At 42.9% G+C, this 16,090-nt stretch overlaps 1 long non-coding RNA gene, 1 other non-coding gene and 1 pseudogene across 2 annotated transcripts in view; 2 read left to right on the top strand and 1 right to left on the bottom strand.

Moving 5' to 3' along the window:
- The window catches only part of LOC110576797, a 63,280-nt gene that overhangs the window by 41,764 nt on the left and 5,426 nt on the right, over positions 1-16,090 (bottom strand). The gene's annotated exons all lie outside the window — the stretch shown is intronic.
- On the top strand, positions 1,756-2,156 carry LOC110576792 (annotated as a pseudogene).
- On the top strand, positions 8,206-8,312 carry LOC123323496. Its single transcript, XR_006539437.1, has one exon. It is a non-coding gene; the product is annotated as a U6 spliceosomal RNA (small nuclear RNA).

The following is a 16,090-nucleotide window of genomic DNA, read 5'->3' as shown; positions in this document are numbered from 1 at the left end:
GATAGAAGAGAGGGTTCTGGATGGGGGCTGGGTCCAGGCATGCTGCAAGGGGGTAAGGGTGAGGTCTCAGGTTAACCAAGTCTCTCGTTCATTATCCTAAGCAACTAAGGACACTGAGTCAAATAAGGACACCAAGTCCCTGTTCTCAGGGGCGGCAAGTATACAGATCCTCAGCAAAGATTGTCCTGTGTCTTGCTGGGTACAGGGACAGGGAGGATCCTGTCCTGAAGGCAGTTGCTTCAGCTGGTGCTGGAACGAGCATCATGGTCTGTTCTGCTGAGCAAGTGGGGGCATGGGATGTGGCTTGGGGCTGTGTCATGGTAGGCTGAGCACTGGGCAAGGATCTACGTCCAGGTCTGACTGGGGAGGCCCTTCTTGTAGTATCCTGAGCAATGGCTCAGATATGACTCATGTTCTGATGGTTCCTGGTATGCCAAATTGGGGGGCTGTGACTTGGTCCTATACCCTCTGAGGTTGCATTGTCTGTACCAAGTGGTCACCTATCCAACTCCTAACCTAGGCAGGAGACTACGGCTCAGTATGCAGATTAGTGGTCTGGTCACCCCAACTGTCCAGTGACTTGCTGAGCAGAGAGATGTTCATGAGTTGTTTTTGGCTGAGGCTGTCTCTTGGTTCACCAAGCTGTGGTATAGCCCCCAGTTTGGTCTGGGCTATCTCCTTGTGTGTGAAGCACTGATATAGGGAGAAAGAAATGCCTTTCCCTGGGCAGATGCTGCCTCTTAGGGTTCACAGTGGTGGAGTGGATGTTGACCTTTTTCTGGGAAGGATTAGGCAGCGATGGTGCCAAGAGGGGATGAAGGTATGTGCCCTAGACCCAGTGGTAGCTGAGAGTGGGGTTCTCCAGATGGGCTGAGTAATGATCTAGCTTTAAGTGTTTATCTTTGTGGGGGCTTTGTCCTGGTGTGCCCAGTACTGGTGTAACCACAAAGCATGGTCTTGGAAGAGAATGTCTTCTGGTCTTCTGGCACTCGTTTCTGTCATCAAGTTTAGATGAAGTCATACTGGATTAGGGCAGGCACTAAATCCAATTATGACTGGTGTCTTTATAAGAAGAGGAAATTTGGGGCACAGACACACAGAGACACACAGAAAGGAGAATGCCATGTGAAGACAGACAGAGATTGGAAGGATGTATCTACAAGCCAAGGAATGCCAAGGGTTGCTGGGAACCCACACAAGCTAAGAGGCAAGGAGGGCATCTTCCCTAGAGCCTTTGGAGAGAGCAAGGCCCTGCTGACTCCTTGATTTCAGACTTCCAGCCTCCAGAACTGTAAGAGAATAAACTTGTTGTTTTAAGGGACCCAGTTTGGGGTAATTTGTTACAGCAGCCATAGGAAACTAATATACCTTGCTTCTACTTCCTTTCTTTTTGTACAGACCCTGCTTAAATGCTGAGGATTTCTATTTCCCTAGAACGTTCCTCTTTGGGGGCACCTGGGTGGTTCAGTCAGTTAAGCATCTGACTCTTGGTTTCTGTTAAGGTCATGATCTTGGGTCTGGTCGGGCTCTGCACTCAGCAGGAAGTCTACATGGGAGATTCTGTCTCTCCCTCTCCTTTTGCCCCTCTCCACACTCGTGTGTGCATGCCTTCTCTCTCTCTCTCTCTCAAATAAATAAATAAATAAAAATCTTAAAAAAAAAAAAAAAGGATTCTCTTTCCCTGCCACCACCGAGTCGCATGGAGGCGGAAGGTCGCGTGCAGTCAAGATTCGGCTACACTCGTAATCCACTACCATGGCCGAGGAAGGCATTGCTGCCAGAGGTGTAATGGACGTTAATACTGCTTTACAAGAGGTGCTGAAGACCGCCCTCATCCACGATGCGATGGCCTAGCATGTGGAATTCGCGAAGCTGACAAAGCCTTAGACAAGCACCAGGCCCATCTTTGTGTGTGTGCATCCAACTGTGATGAGCCTACGTATGTCAAGTTGGTGGAGGCCCTTTGTGCTGAACACCAAATCAACCTAATCAAGGTTGATGACAAAAGAAACTAGGGGAATGGGTAGGCCTCTGTAAAACTGACAGAGGGAAAACCCCGTAAAGTGGTTGGTTGCAGTTGTGTGGAGGTTAAGGACTATGGCAAAGAGTCTCAGGCGAAGGATGTCATCAAGGAATACTTCAAATGCAAGAAATGAACAAATAAACTTGGTTCTTGTTCCACAAAAAAAAAAAAAAAAGGAATGTTCCTCCTTGGACAAGTGAGTATAATTTAGCCAACCGCATTTCATCAAACATCCGTATTTGTCAAGCAGCTGTGACTGTTAAAATACTACCAGTATATGTTAGTACCTATTGAAAATAGGACTAAGATTTCTTTTTTACACCATAACAAGTGAATTTTAAAATTTCCCACTGATTTAAAGCACAGCAACAGGGGCGCCTGGCTGGCTCAGTCAGTAGAGCATGCAACTCTTGACCTCAGGGTTGTGAGGGTGTTGGGTGTAGAGATTACTTAAAAATAAAATCTTTAGGGGCGCCTGGGTGGCTCAGTTGGTTAAGCGACTGCCTTTGGCTCGGGTCATGATCCTGGAGTCCTGGGATCAAGTCCCGCATGGGGCTTCCTGCTCAGCGAGGAGCCTGCTTCTCCCTCTGACCCTCCCCCCTCTCATGTGCTCTCTGTCTCTCTCATTCTCTCTCTCTCAAATAAATAAAATCTTTAAAAAAATAAAAATAAAATTCCATAATTTTATTTTTTATTTTATTCTTTCACCTTTTTTTTTTTTTAAAGATTTTATTTATTCATTTGACAGAAAGAGACACAGCGAGAGGGAACACAAGCAGGGGGAGTGGGAGAGGGAGAAGCAGGCTTCCCGCGAGCAGGGAGCCCGATGCGGGACTCGATCCCAGGACCCTGGGATCATGACCTGAGCCGAAGGTAGACGCTTAACGACTGAGCCACCCAAGCGCCCCTCCTTTCACCTTTAGTAGCTTCCTAGTCTGTCCTTGCTTAGATCCCAGCTCCTGTCTGTGCTCTCATCCATTGCTAAGTGCTGCCTAGCTGCACACCACCTACCCAACTCCACACCATCTCCCCAGTTAAAACTTTGCCCAACCCCTGTCAGTTGCCTTGACTACTTCTATGTCCAACCAGGACTTTGACTTCTTCACAGGGAGCTCTTTAAAACTCCAATTTAGGGGCACCTGGCTGGCTCAGTCGGAAGAACATCAACTCTTGATCTCCGGGTTTTGAGTTTGAGCCCCACATGGGGCACAGAGGTTACTGAAAAATAAGTAAATTTCAAAAAAATAAAAACCCTCCAATTTATTGAGTCACATGTTGTGCTAAATGCTTCACATCCACTATTTCATTTAATGCTCACAACCATATGAGATAAGAATTAGCCCCCTCACCTTCAGTCACTGACAGTGCTTTCCATTGTACAGGAAATAATGAGGACATCAACATACGCTTCTTCAATTTCCTTCTTCTCCACCTCAAAATCTCTCTGGATCTTGAAGTGCTTCACTTCCTTTATTCCCATTATGAAAACATGTCAAATGGGCAGAGACAGAAATAGAGGGGCATCCGAGAGACAGACATGGTTGATCCACGGTCTCAAGGAACTCAGACCTTAATGAATTCCATGAGGATCAACAAGAACTGTCTAAAAGGAAGTACCAAGAGGGGCGCCTGGGTGGCTCAGTTGGTTAAATGGCTGACTACTGATTTCAGCTCAGGTCATGATTTTGGGGTTGTGAGATCGAGCCCCGCACTTAGCGGGGAGTCTGCTGCTCTCCCTCTCACTCTCCCTCTGCCCCTCCTCCCACTCTCTCTCAAAAAATAATCTTAATATAAAAAAGGAAGTACCAAGAGCCTGCCAAGAAATTTCAGAAAGCTGTCATCCAAAGAGATGTTGAAATCAGAAAACAAGGAGCCTACTAAAGTTTGGGGCCTAAGAGTATAGCATTTCTGGTGGGGCAGTTTACTGACTTCTAAAAACATTCTTTTTCACATGCGGTCAGCCAAGGTGTAGAGGCTTTCACTCTTCAGCCTTTTCAAGGCACTACTCATCTTCTGCTCCCTGTCTTTTCTACCTGCCAGGGTTAATCACTCAGATGGCTTTGATTTTATCCCTGCAACTCCCTGATGAGTTTCAAAATAATGACTCCAAATGTCCCAGTCTCCCACCAAAACCAAGGGCCTCAGCCTGCCATAGCTTTGAGGAAAGCTAATACCCCTCTTCTTTACATTCTACTGTATTTGGCCACTATCCAAGATGAAGCCCCTCTGATCATCTATCCTCTCTTCGTCTCCACACTTCGCTGTATTTTGTCACCCACCCAAATTCCCACTGCACCTCTCCCTCTCAGACCTTTCCACTTGGCCCTAGAGAATTCTCACTCAAAGACAGACAAACCTTCTTCCATGGAAACACTCCCATTTTCTGGCCTTAAATGAAACATGGTTCTCCCCTCAAGACACCACTTCCCTGCATCTCCACATATCCCAGGACCTAGAGATAGGGTTGGCATTCTCCTACCACTTCATCACTACCTCTAAGCCATAACTCTTCCAACATTGCTTCCTTGAGGTTCATACCATCCATTCATTTTCTCTTCTTCACTGTGGTCATCTAACAACCTACTGGTCAGTGTCTCTCTCTTTCTCTCTCTCCCCCTGTCATTCACTGAATGTTGCCACTTGATTCACAGTCTTCCTCTCTAACAAATTGGCCATCATCCCAGATATCTTCAGTGTTCCTATCAACAAACATCCATCTTGGGCCCCTAATGTGCAGGTAGGGGAGTCTAGGAAGGCAGCATTTGAGCAGCCTCAGCTGAATGAAACTTGTGGTTTTTCTGGTGGTTGCTCAATATAAGATGGCCGCATTTGAACAGGAACTCAGCCTTATGGTGTCCAGGATAGAGTCTAGGATGATTGTAGGTGAGTAGAATTTCAATAGATTTGAATTTTTCTCAGCAGCAGACTTGGTCTCCAAGTATCTGAGACAGGGAGATTTCTGGGAAAGAGCATTTAAGCAAGAGTTGCAGCAGACTGAGTCTAGGCTTATCTGGCTGGCAGTACTGCATTCACATTAATTTTTTTTTTTTTTAAGTAGGCTCCACGCCCAGCATCGAGCCCACTGTGGAGCTTGAACTCATGACCCTGAGATCAAGACCTGAGCTGAAATCAAGAGTCGGATGCTTAACCGACTAAGCCACCCAGACACCCCCACATCAATTCTATTCAAAGATACTGCCTTCTGAATTAATGTTTCATGATGTTGATAAGTACAAAATATTTTTTTAAGATTTTATTTATTTATTTGAGAGAGAGAGAGCAAGAGAGCATGAGCCGGGGCGGGGGGGGGGGGGGGGCGGCGCTGAGGGAGAAGGAGAAGCAGGCTCCTGGCTAAGCAGAGAGCCCAACACGGGGATCCATCCCAGGACCCTGGGATTGTGCCCTGAGCCAAAGGCAGCCACTTAACCACCTGAGCCACCCAGGCACCACACAAAATGTTATTTCAACAAATATTTCCTGAGAACCTACTATGTGGCAGGCACTGCCCCAAGAGCTGAGTAAAGGAAAAAAAATCCCTTACCCCATTGCTTAAATCAGTTCACAACTATTTAACATAAATAATTCATATGTCAAGTTAAAATAATGATACTTCAGAGGGTTGTTGTGTTTTAAGTGAGATGATTCATATCACGCTAATAGCTCAATAAATAAGTAAATGGTAAAGAAGTGGGGCTATTAAGAACTCTGCACCTCCCAAGTGTAGCCACCAGGTGTCAGGATCCCCTAGCTAAACCCTACTAGGTCAAGGGTGACCAGGTTGTCTACCCTCTCCAAACACCAGCAGAAGAAGCAAAGGACCTTGAGGTGACTCTTCGCCCCTCCCCTATTCCTGATTAGAACTACTTAGGTGTAAACATCTCTTAGTACCGATCTTAGGTGAGAAGTGTGTGCCTACAGAGTGAGCCCAATCCAAAGCATTCTACCATCTCGGTTAGGCACCACAATTTGGAAATGACCAAGATCTGGTCAGGGAGAAGCAGAAAAGGGACATTCAAGGTAAAGAGGAGCAAAGCAACACGGATCCAGGGAGAAAATGAAGTAGGAGGAGGAAAGAAGATACTGAGACGGAAAGATAAAACTTCTCTTCCTCATTCACCTCTCCATGGCCTCACCCAAAGCTTTGCTAGAGACGTCTCATTTAAGCCACCAGCAACCTGAAACCCCCACCTCCCAGGCTCCTGCCACACGTCATATCCCTTCTTAATCCTTGTAATCCCACTGATTCTCTAGCTGGCTTTCTCCCAGATATATTTCAGAGAGGAGCTTTAGAGTCCCTGGCAAAGAACTCCTCATTCTTTTTTAGCCCACGTAATTTCTACTTTGTATCTGAGCTGCCATATTTTTTCAGACTTCCCTTTTCTCCTCATTAGAAGCTATATTTCCATTTTTTGAAAGATGCCTTCCCCCCCCTTACAATAGCCTCTTTGACTTTGCCAACTAACCCAGCTGCATATTTTATGTCCCAAGTGCCTAGTATTTTTGATCATTGGCATACATTTTCTCAGGCTTCCAATACGTTATGTTGAAAAGAGTCCACAGGCTTCCTGTGGGTTATTGACTTTTTGAATGTTAGTCTTAATTTTTCCTAATGCCTTGTAACATGTGGCATACCCAAACAGGAATGGGCCTTGTTCAGACACCATCCTGAAGTAGAAGTGTTGACTTAGTGTGCTCTCTCTGGACAGAAACCTTGCTGCAACCATTATTTAGACCCAACCACCAGCTGAGAGCTCTTAACACAGAGAGTTTTGCTTAGGAATTTCTAAAGAAAACCCGAAGAACTAATTGAGAAAATGGAGCTTACGCTCTAGAAAGGACAAAATAATAAAATTAAAGCGTACTGCAATTAACATAATAGCCAAACTTGTGAACTACCACTAATCCGTTCTCTCCCTTGGCAGTGTGGCAAAGGGAAATGAATCTATTTCTAGGACAACATAAAGATTCTAGGAACTAACCTCATACATCCAGTTACCTAAAAAATCTGAACTTGGAATTCCTCCAAATCATGATCGATCCAGGTCAATGCCAGATCACGCAAGAGAGGCTTGAGTCCTTGCATTCACCGCTGCTACTGTTTCTAGCCATTGTCAATAGAGAAATAGCCTTATTATGGAAATGGCTCTCCCATGGTGACACTGCACATATCCACGCAGGCAAAGGCTTGAACTATTTGAGTTGTGGCGGAATGCCTTGTGAGCCTCCTGAAACACAAGAGCATGGGAGGTCTGTAAGGAGGTCGTCTCCCACTCACCTCCCTATCTTTTCTGGGAGGCTGTCATGAGACAGTTTCTCATCACCTCTCTGGTTTTGATAGGATATGAAGCTCTCTATGCTATGCCTTTGGAATAGAGCTGCAGAGGGGCACCTGGGTGGCTCAGACGTTAAGAGTCTGCCTTCAGCTCAGGTCATGATCCCGGGGTTCTGGGATCGAGCCCCACATCGGGCTCCCTGCTCCGTGGGAAGCCTGCTTCTCCCTCTCCCACTCCCCCTGCTTGTGTTCCCTCTCTCGCTGTGTCTCTCTCTGTCAAATGAATAAATAAAATCTAAAAAAAAAAAAGAAAATGTCTAAGTCTAGAAGTGACCTGCTGTCTCTTTACCAGCCAAATCAGTCAGGCCTTGGCCTTGCCTTGTCTCATGTGTAAGCTTGACAAGCCTTGAGCCATTCCACACAACCAAGGGGTGATTACATCCAAAGCATGATGGGTTGAGGCTACAGCTGATTCCACTGACGAGGTCAGCATCCTTCTACCCAGTGGAAGCTGTTGCTGTTTCTGACACTAAGTGAGGGGCCAAGAAACTAATTGGCTCCCCTTTTTTAAAAGGTTGCAAATCCGAACAAAAGAACATTCCACAAAGCAATTTGCCTGGCTCTTCAAAAGTCAATGTCCTGAAAGGCACAAAAAAAAAAAAAAAAAAAAAAAAAAAAGGCTGTGGAACTTTACTGGACACTAAATGAAGTGACAACTAAATACAATCTGTGACATTTGAGTGGCTTCTAGATGGAGTTTTAAACACCTCGAAAAGACACCATTACAATAATTAGAGAAATTTGAATACAGATTATAAGTCATAATAGCGTTATAACAAATGGTAAAATGAGTGGGATTGTTGTATTGTGGTTCTGTAGAAGAATGCTTCTTTTCTAGGGAACACATGCTGCGCTCACCTCAGCTGCACGTACCCTAAAACTGGAACGACACAGAGAAGATTGAGCACAGCCTCTGCACAAGGTGACCCACAAATTTGTGACGCGTTCCATATCTTTAAAGATCCTTATTTAAAAAAAAAAAAAAAAAAAGGAAACACATGCTGAAGTATTCAGGGAGTCCATGCAATTTACTCTCAAATGATTCAGGAAAAAAATAATGTATATTTACACATAGATAAAGCAAATATGGCAACATGCTGACAACTGATAAAGGGCATAGAGGTATTCGTTGTATGATTCTTACAACTTAATATCTTAAATATTTCAAAACAAAAAATTAGGAGGAACCATGCTGCAAAGAACATTTTGCACATATCTTATTGGGCACATGAAACTCTAGGTTATATACTAGAAGTGGAATTTCTAAGTCATAAAATATGAGCATCTTTAGCTTTATTTGATATTGCTAAATTACTCTCCAAGGTACCAATTTTTACTTCCACCACATTTTACCACATCTTCACACAACACTTGTCAGTTCTCGTTTCTGCCAACCTGATGGGTGTAAGATAGTATCTCATTACTGCTTTTTTCCTAACATTTTATTACAAAAAGAAATTTAAACATAAAGTTTAAAAAAGGGGTGCCTGGGTGGCTCAGTTGTTAAGCTTCTGCCTTTGGCTTGTGTCATGATCCCAGGGTCCTGGGATCGAGCCCGCATTGGGCTCCCTGCTCGGCGGGAAGCCTGCTTCTCCCTCTCCCACTCCCCCTGCTTGTGTTCCCTCTCTTGCTATGTCTCTCTGTCAAATAAATGAATAAAATCTTTTAAAAAAAAAAAGAAGTTTAAAAAATTATGCAGTGAATTCAGGTGGTGGCTACATGAGCATTTTGTCATATTTGCTTTATCACGTGTCTATCCATCCCTCCATCCATAATTCAATTCATCATATTCTGTTATGTATTTGAAAGTAAATAAATTGAAACCATCTTTATACTTCACCTCTAAACACTTCATCATGCATATCATTGACAAGAGTTCAACATTTGCTTACAGATTTTTTTTTAAATTTTTATTTATTTGAGAGACAGAATGAGTGAGAGAGAGAGAGAGCACACATGAGCAGGGGCAGAGGGAGAGGGAGAAGCAGGCTCCCTTGCTGAGCAAGGAGTCTGATGCAGGGCTCAATCCCAGGACTCTGGGATCATGACCCGAGCCCAAGGCAGACGCCTAACCGACTGAGACACTCAGGTGCCCCTGCTTACGGATTTTTAAGGTAAAATATATACACAGTGGAATGCCCAAACCATGAATATGTATTTCCTGAGTTCTAACAAATGCACATACACATGTAACCCAGACCTCTGTAAAAATATAGAACATTACCATCACCACTAGAAAGCTCCCTAATTTCCCTCCAGGCCAACCCCTGCTCCCACTTCCACCAGGTAACCACTGCTCTGATTGGTTTTTCCATGATTAGTTTTGTCTCTTCTAGATACAATATGCACTTTTTATGGACAATTTCTTTCACTCAGCATGTTTTTGAGATTAATACATGTGTTTGCCTCTATCACTAGTTTGTTCCTTTTCTTTTTTAGGACTTTATTTGAGAGAGAGAGAGAGAGCACAAGCAGAGCGAGAGGGAGAAGCAGGCTCCCTTCTGAGCAGAGAACCCTACTTGGGACTCGATCCCAGGACCCTGGGATCATGACCTGAGCCAAAAGAAGATGCTTTAACCAACTGAGCCACCCAGACGCCCCTAGTTTGTTCCTTTCTGTCGCTGAGTAGAATTCCATGGTATGAATATGGCACAGTTTGTTTATCCATTTTTCTGGTGATAGACACCTAGTCTCTTTTCAGTTTGGGGTTATTATGAATAAGGCTGCTACGAACATTCTTGTCAAGTATTTTTGTGGACAAATGTTTTCATCTCTCTTGGGTTTTTATTGTTTTAATCTGCATGTCTCTGATTACTAGTGAAACTGAACATATTTTCTCTTTTTTTAAAGTTTATTTAAGTAATCTCTACACCCAACGTGGGTCTTGAACTCACCACCCCCAGATCAAGAGTTGCATGTTCTTCCAACTGAGCCAGCCAGGCACGCCAAACATATTTTCATATTAGCCATATTTTACTGTATATATTATCTACTTTTATCTTTTGTTCATTTTTCTGTTAAGCTGTTTGTCTTTAATCTTTTTTCTTTATGAAGCAGCTCTCGGGACACCTGGGTGGCTCAGTCAGTTGGGCATCTGACTCTTGGTTTCAGCTCAGGTCGTGATCTCATGGATCGAGAGATGAACCCCTGCATTGGGTTCTGTGCACAGTGTGGAGTCTCCTTGAGATTCTGTCTCTCCCTCTCCTTCTGCCCCTCCTCCAAGCACGCTTTCTCTCAAATAAATAAATCTTTTAAAAAAGCAGCTCTCTTTAAGTTTTATTTATTTAAGTCACCTCTACACCCTACATGGGGCTTGAACTAACAAATCAAGAGTTGCATGCTCTTCTGACTGAGCCACCCAGGCACCCCAAGAAGTGCTCTTTTTATTCTGGATGCTAATTACATATTTCTTACATGTTGTAAATAACTTCTCTTTGTTTATAGTATCTATTCTTATATAGAAGTTTTAATTTTTAACACCATCGAATTTACTAATTTTTTTCTTTTACAGTTGTACTTTATGCACCTTGTCTAGGACAGTGATCTTTGGTCTAGGGTACATATTCCCCAAAGGTATGTGAAGACTTTTAAGGTGTTTAAGAGTATGGACGCCTTTGAAGGAATTAAGTTCTAGATTCTCAATTGCCATATCTATTCTTTCCTAAAAGTGAAATATTTCAGAATGCCTGTGTGGTGGCCTCACTCTGGGTCTCCTTTTCCACCTTTCCTTTCACAAATGCCTATATCCCTTTTCCCCAGTATGAATCTTAGTATTGTTCATTCCCTTAAGTATAAAACATCTGGTGAGCCAAACAAAGGGGCAAATCAAAATATTGGTGTTAAAAGTGTACATACTGTATTTATATGAAATTATAAAACAGGGAAAATGAATTCCTAGTGAAAACAGTCAGAACAGTGGTTGCTTCTGGGGTGGGAATGAAGATTCTCTACTTCAAACAAAAAAACACAACAGCAAATAACATGCATGTTGAAGTTTTCAGGAGTGAAGTGTACTAATGTCTGAAACTTACTTCAAAATGCATAAAAACATAACATGGGTTAATGGAGGGTATAGGGGCCCAGGGCAGGCTGCCCCAAGATGGGCCACTTTGGCATAAAGATTATTTCAACTTAAAAGTAATCAAAACCTAGGAGATGCAGGAAAGGCTCTCTGGGTTCCCCACAACGGCCTAAATTTACATTGGAAAGCAGAGCCTGTACCAGGAAGAGAGCTATTTTTTTTTTTTAAAGATTTCATTTATCCATTTGAGAGAGAGAAAGAGCGAGAGAGAGCGAGAGAGAGCATGAGTTGGGGGAGGGGCAGAGGGAGAAGCAGACTCCCTGAGGAGCACAGAGCCCAATGTGGACCTATCTTGGGACTCCCTGATCATGACCTGAGCCGAAGGCAGATGCCCAAACAACCGAGCCACCCAGGTGCCCCAGGAAGAGAGCTATTAACAGGAACTCCCCTTTATGTAAGGAACTTAACCTGCAAAATAGGACAACCTTGTTTTTCTAAACATCTCCCTTCACCTTCCTGCTGATGGCCTTCTCCTCTTTGTATCCTCAGACCTCTCCTTAGTTCACGTAAGCTTCATGTTGCCTCGCTGTCTTTGGAATCTCCAGGTCTGTAGATTTACTCTACGTACGCCTATTAAATTTGGTTTTCTCCCGTCAATCCGTCTCATGATAATTTGATTCTAAGTCCACTTCGAAGGACCACAGGGCAGCAGGAGGCCTTCCACCCCAACAATGGGTAGACAGAAAAAGAGGTATTAAAGTGAACATAACAAAATGCTAATTACAGAATCTAGGTGCCAAGGATATGGACATTTGTATACAATTCTATCAATTTTTTTACTTGTTTAAAACAAGTAGATGCTGGGGGCACCTGGATGGCTCAGATGGTTAAGCGTCTGCCTTCGGCTCGGGTCATGATCCCAGGGTCCTGGGATCGAGTCCCACATCGGGCTCCCTGCTCCTTGGGAGCCTGCTTCTCCCTCTGCCTCTCTCTCTCTGTCTCTCATGAATAAATAAATAAAATCTTTAAAAAAAAAAATTAAAAAAAAAAAACAAGTAGATGCTGGGATGCCTGGGTGGCTCAGTTGGTTAAGCGTCTGCCTTCGGCTCAGGTCATGATCTCTGGGATCTGGGGTTCTGGGTTCCGGGATCGAGTCCCATGTCAGGCTCCCTGCTCGGTGAGAGCCTGCTTCTCCCTCTCCTCCCCACTTGTGCTCGCTCTCTCTCACTGTCTGTCACTATCTGTCTCTCTTTCTCAAATAAATAAATAAAATCTTAAAAAAAACAAGTAGATGCTGAGGAAGCTTCCTCTAATCAAAGTCTCGTGTCTTTTTCTGCTTCTGAGAGACAGGTCCATGAGAACAAAGCAATGAGAGCTGTGGGTGGCAGTGCCTTATATCATCCAGGCAACAAATTCATGGCAAGGCTCTGCCTCATCTATCTTAGAATTAGAATTCAGAATTGAAATAGTTGTTACAAGGAATGCATTAACACGTTTTTATTTGAACTGGAAAAAAAAGTCAGACTTTTTAAAACAAAATAAGTCTTATTTGACTTTTTTTTTTATGATGAATAGGACTGCCAGTTAGATTATATAGTGGGCATTTTCTATAAATTGAATAAACTCAGATCAGTAGCTTCAAAAACTATATGAAAATATATTTAAAGTTCAAGATAAAATAGAAGCATTTATTTTAAAATTCTATATTGGCAAATATTCATTCAAATTAACAATATCTTAATTTTTCCAACCCTTTCTGAGTATATCAGGTTAAATAAGTTACCACTCAGTGAAAAAGTAAAGAGGTACAGTTACTAGTCATCTAAAAAGTCTTTTTAGTATAGTTCCTAGAAGGTGAGAAAGTGAGTAACTCTAATGAATGAGTAACAAATCCTTTTACAAGTCAGGTGGTTTCCAATCCTTTGCTTTCAACAAATTTGAAGGAAAATCTAATCAAGTAGCCAGACAAGAGATCATAAAAAGACATTGCTGATAGATCACTATGTGATTTTTGGCAAACAACTCAGAAAGAGCTCAAATAGTTAAATTACGATGCTATTATAATACTGTTTATATTTTCAGATGCTTACATGTTTGAACAATTTTCTCAGTGCCTCATAAAAACAAAAATAGAATTGAAACTGAACTCTCATTCCAGCAACAGGTTGTATTCATCCATCCATAAGTACATGGGAGGGGAAAAAAAAAATCCAGCTCATTCAAGGGTGCATTTCCAATAAAATTTGACTTTGATGTTTTCCATTCATTTATCAAAATGTATAAAAAATTTATGTTTTGAGCAATTTTATACCAATAACAGTTACAAATAACTCAATCCAGAGAAATTTTTTTAATAGCTAAGAATATGTTTATAGGACATTTGCTAAGAAATTGTTTTATATTCACATTTTTGCTACAAAGAAATATGACAGGGTGATCAATAAAGGACTTTTAAGCATAAAAATATATCACATCAAGGTAAAATTCTATGGGGGAAGCGGAACGGAAAAATGAATTAAAGACAAAAATAGATAAAAACTTTCTGGCTATTAAAGAGGAGCTTATCCCTTTAATTTTCAAATGGATGACAGTGGGTATCAAATCATTGGTATTTAGATTTCATTTAAAATAGTGATAGATTTGGTTTTTATGCCACCATTTATAATATATTGGAAATTACATCCTTTGTAATTATCTTAACTTATAACGAAAACATTTTTATGTCACATTAAACATGTAAAAGTGGATCCATAATTTTTCAAAATTCTTTGAGGGATATGAGAGCAAACAGCATGAAAACCAGTGGTCTAAGAAATCATTTCCTACCCTATGATGAAATTATACTCTCTTGTATTTTCTTTATTTCTTATTTTTTTAAAGATTTTATTTATTTATTTGAGAGAAAGAACAGGAGCAGGGAAGAGGAACAGAGCGAGAAGCAGGCAGGGAGCCTGACAACAATGTGGGGCTCGATCCAGGACCCTGGGATCATGACCTGAGCTGAAGGCAGACGTTTAACTGACTTGAGCCACCCAGGCACCCTCTCTTGTCTTTTCTTTAAAAGTTTGGGGGCACCTGGGTGACTCAGTTGGTTTAGCATCGACTTGGTTTTGGCTCAGGTCATGAGCTCAGGGTCCGCTTTCCCTCTCTCTCTCCCTCTGACCCTCCCCCCGCTCGTGCTTATTTTCTCTCTCTCTCTCTCTCTGTCTCTCTCTCGAAAAATATAATAATAAAATTTTTTAAAATGTCAAAGTTTTGCCTTTCACATTTCTGTCTCTAATCAGCCTGGAGTTGAGATTTCCCCAAAACATAGCCCAGATAGACACAGCACCAGAATCAGCTGGAGCCTATGGGGAAGCTTTACATTTCCCCCAAACATAGCTTAGCTTTCCTGACTCTGAATCACGGGAGTGGGGAGTATCCAAGAATTAGTAGTGTCAAAAAGCTGTTCAAGTGATTCTGGTTCACCATCAGGTTGGGGAAGCACTGACTTATATGATAGAGGCCAAACAATTTAATGTGCCATGCAAGGTGTTAGAGACTGGTCTGTATTCCCCCCAAAATTCATGTTGAAGTCCTAACCCCCAGTACCTCAGAATGTGACTGCATTTGGAGATAAGGCCTTGGAAGAGGTAATTAAGTTAAAATGAGGTGATTAGGGTGTGCCCTAATCCAATACGACAGATGTCTTTATTGAGAAGAGATTAGGATGCAGACATACCTAGGGGGAAGACACAGAAGACGGCCATCTGCAAGCCTAGGGGACAGACCTCAGATGTGAACCTGCCAACACCTTGAACTCATACTTCAAGCCTCCAGGACTGTGAGAAAATAAATTTCTGTTGTGTAAGCCACCGGTCTGTGGTATTTTATTATGGCAGCTCGAGTAGACTAATATACAAGGATTTTATCTGGGCCCTGACTACCTCTCTAGAGCCTCGGGTCTCTTGTCAGGCTCCATCCATCCCCCCATTACCACCTACCCACACCTCCGGCTTACTAGTTTTGAGACCTTGGGCAACCTAACCTCTCTGTCCCTAGTTGTCTTACCTGTAAAATGGGGATAATAATATCACCTCCCTAGAGCTGCATGATGATTAATGTGATCATCTATGTAAGGCACTGAACACAATGTGAACATAAAAAACACTCAGTAAATGTTAGCGGCTACACTCCGGCCATAAGGCATTAACTGCCATTCTCCAACTGCATGTTGTTTTGTTCTACCTCCATGAGTCAGCACATCAGCTGACATGTCTGCTTAGAATGCCTTTCTTTTTTTTTAATATTTTATTTATTTGACAGAGAGAGACACAGCGAGAGAGGGAACACAAGCAGGGCGAGTGGGAGAGGGAGAAGCAGGCTTCCCGCGGAGCAGGGAGCCCGACGCAGGGCTCAATCCGAGGACCCCGGGATCATGACCTGAGCCGAAGGCAGACGCTTAACGACTGAGCCACCCAGGTGCCCCTTAGAATGCCTTTCTCCCACCATGTCAGCTAGCTAACTCTTGGTTGTCCTTCTGAAGTCCGTGTACAGCCAGCTCTGATACACTCTTCTCCCTCCCCCCGCTTCTAGAGCTCTCTAATTCCCACAACACTCTGTGCTTGCCTCTACCAAGTGAGATGCCATCGCAGGGTTTTCGGCAGAGGAGTGACCTGATCTGGCTTGAGTACCTACCATATGCCAGGCACCATTTTAGGTTCTGAGTCAAGAT

Source organism: Neomonachus schauinslandi, chromosome X (genome assembly GCF_002201575.2).
Source record: "Neomonachus schauinslandi chromosome X, ASM220157v2, whole genome shotgun sequence".
Taxonomy (NCBI): domain Eukaryota; kingdom Metazoa; phylum Chordata; class Mammalia; order Carnivora; family Phocidae; genus Neomonachus; species Neomonachus schauinslandi.
The sequence above is the reverse complement of the archived record's forward strand: the minus strand, read 5'-3'. Positions and strand labels throughout refer to the sequence as shown.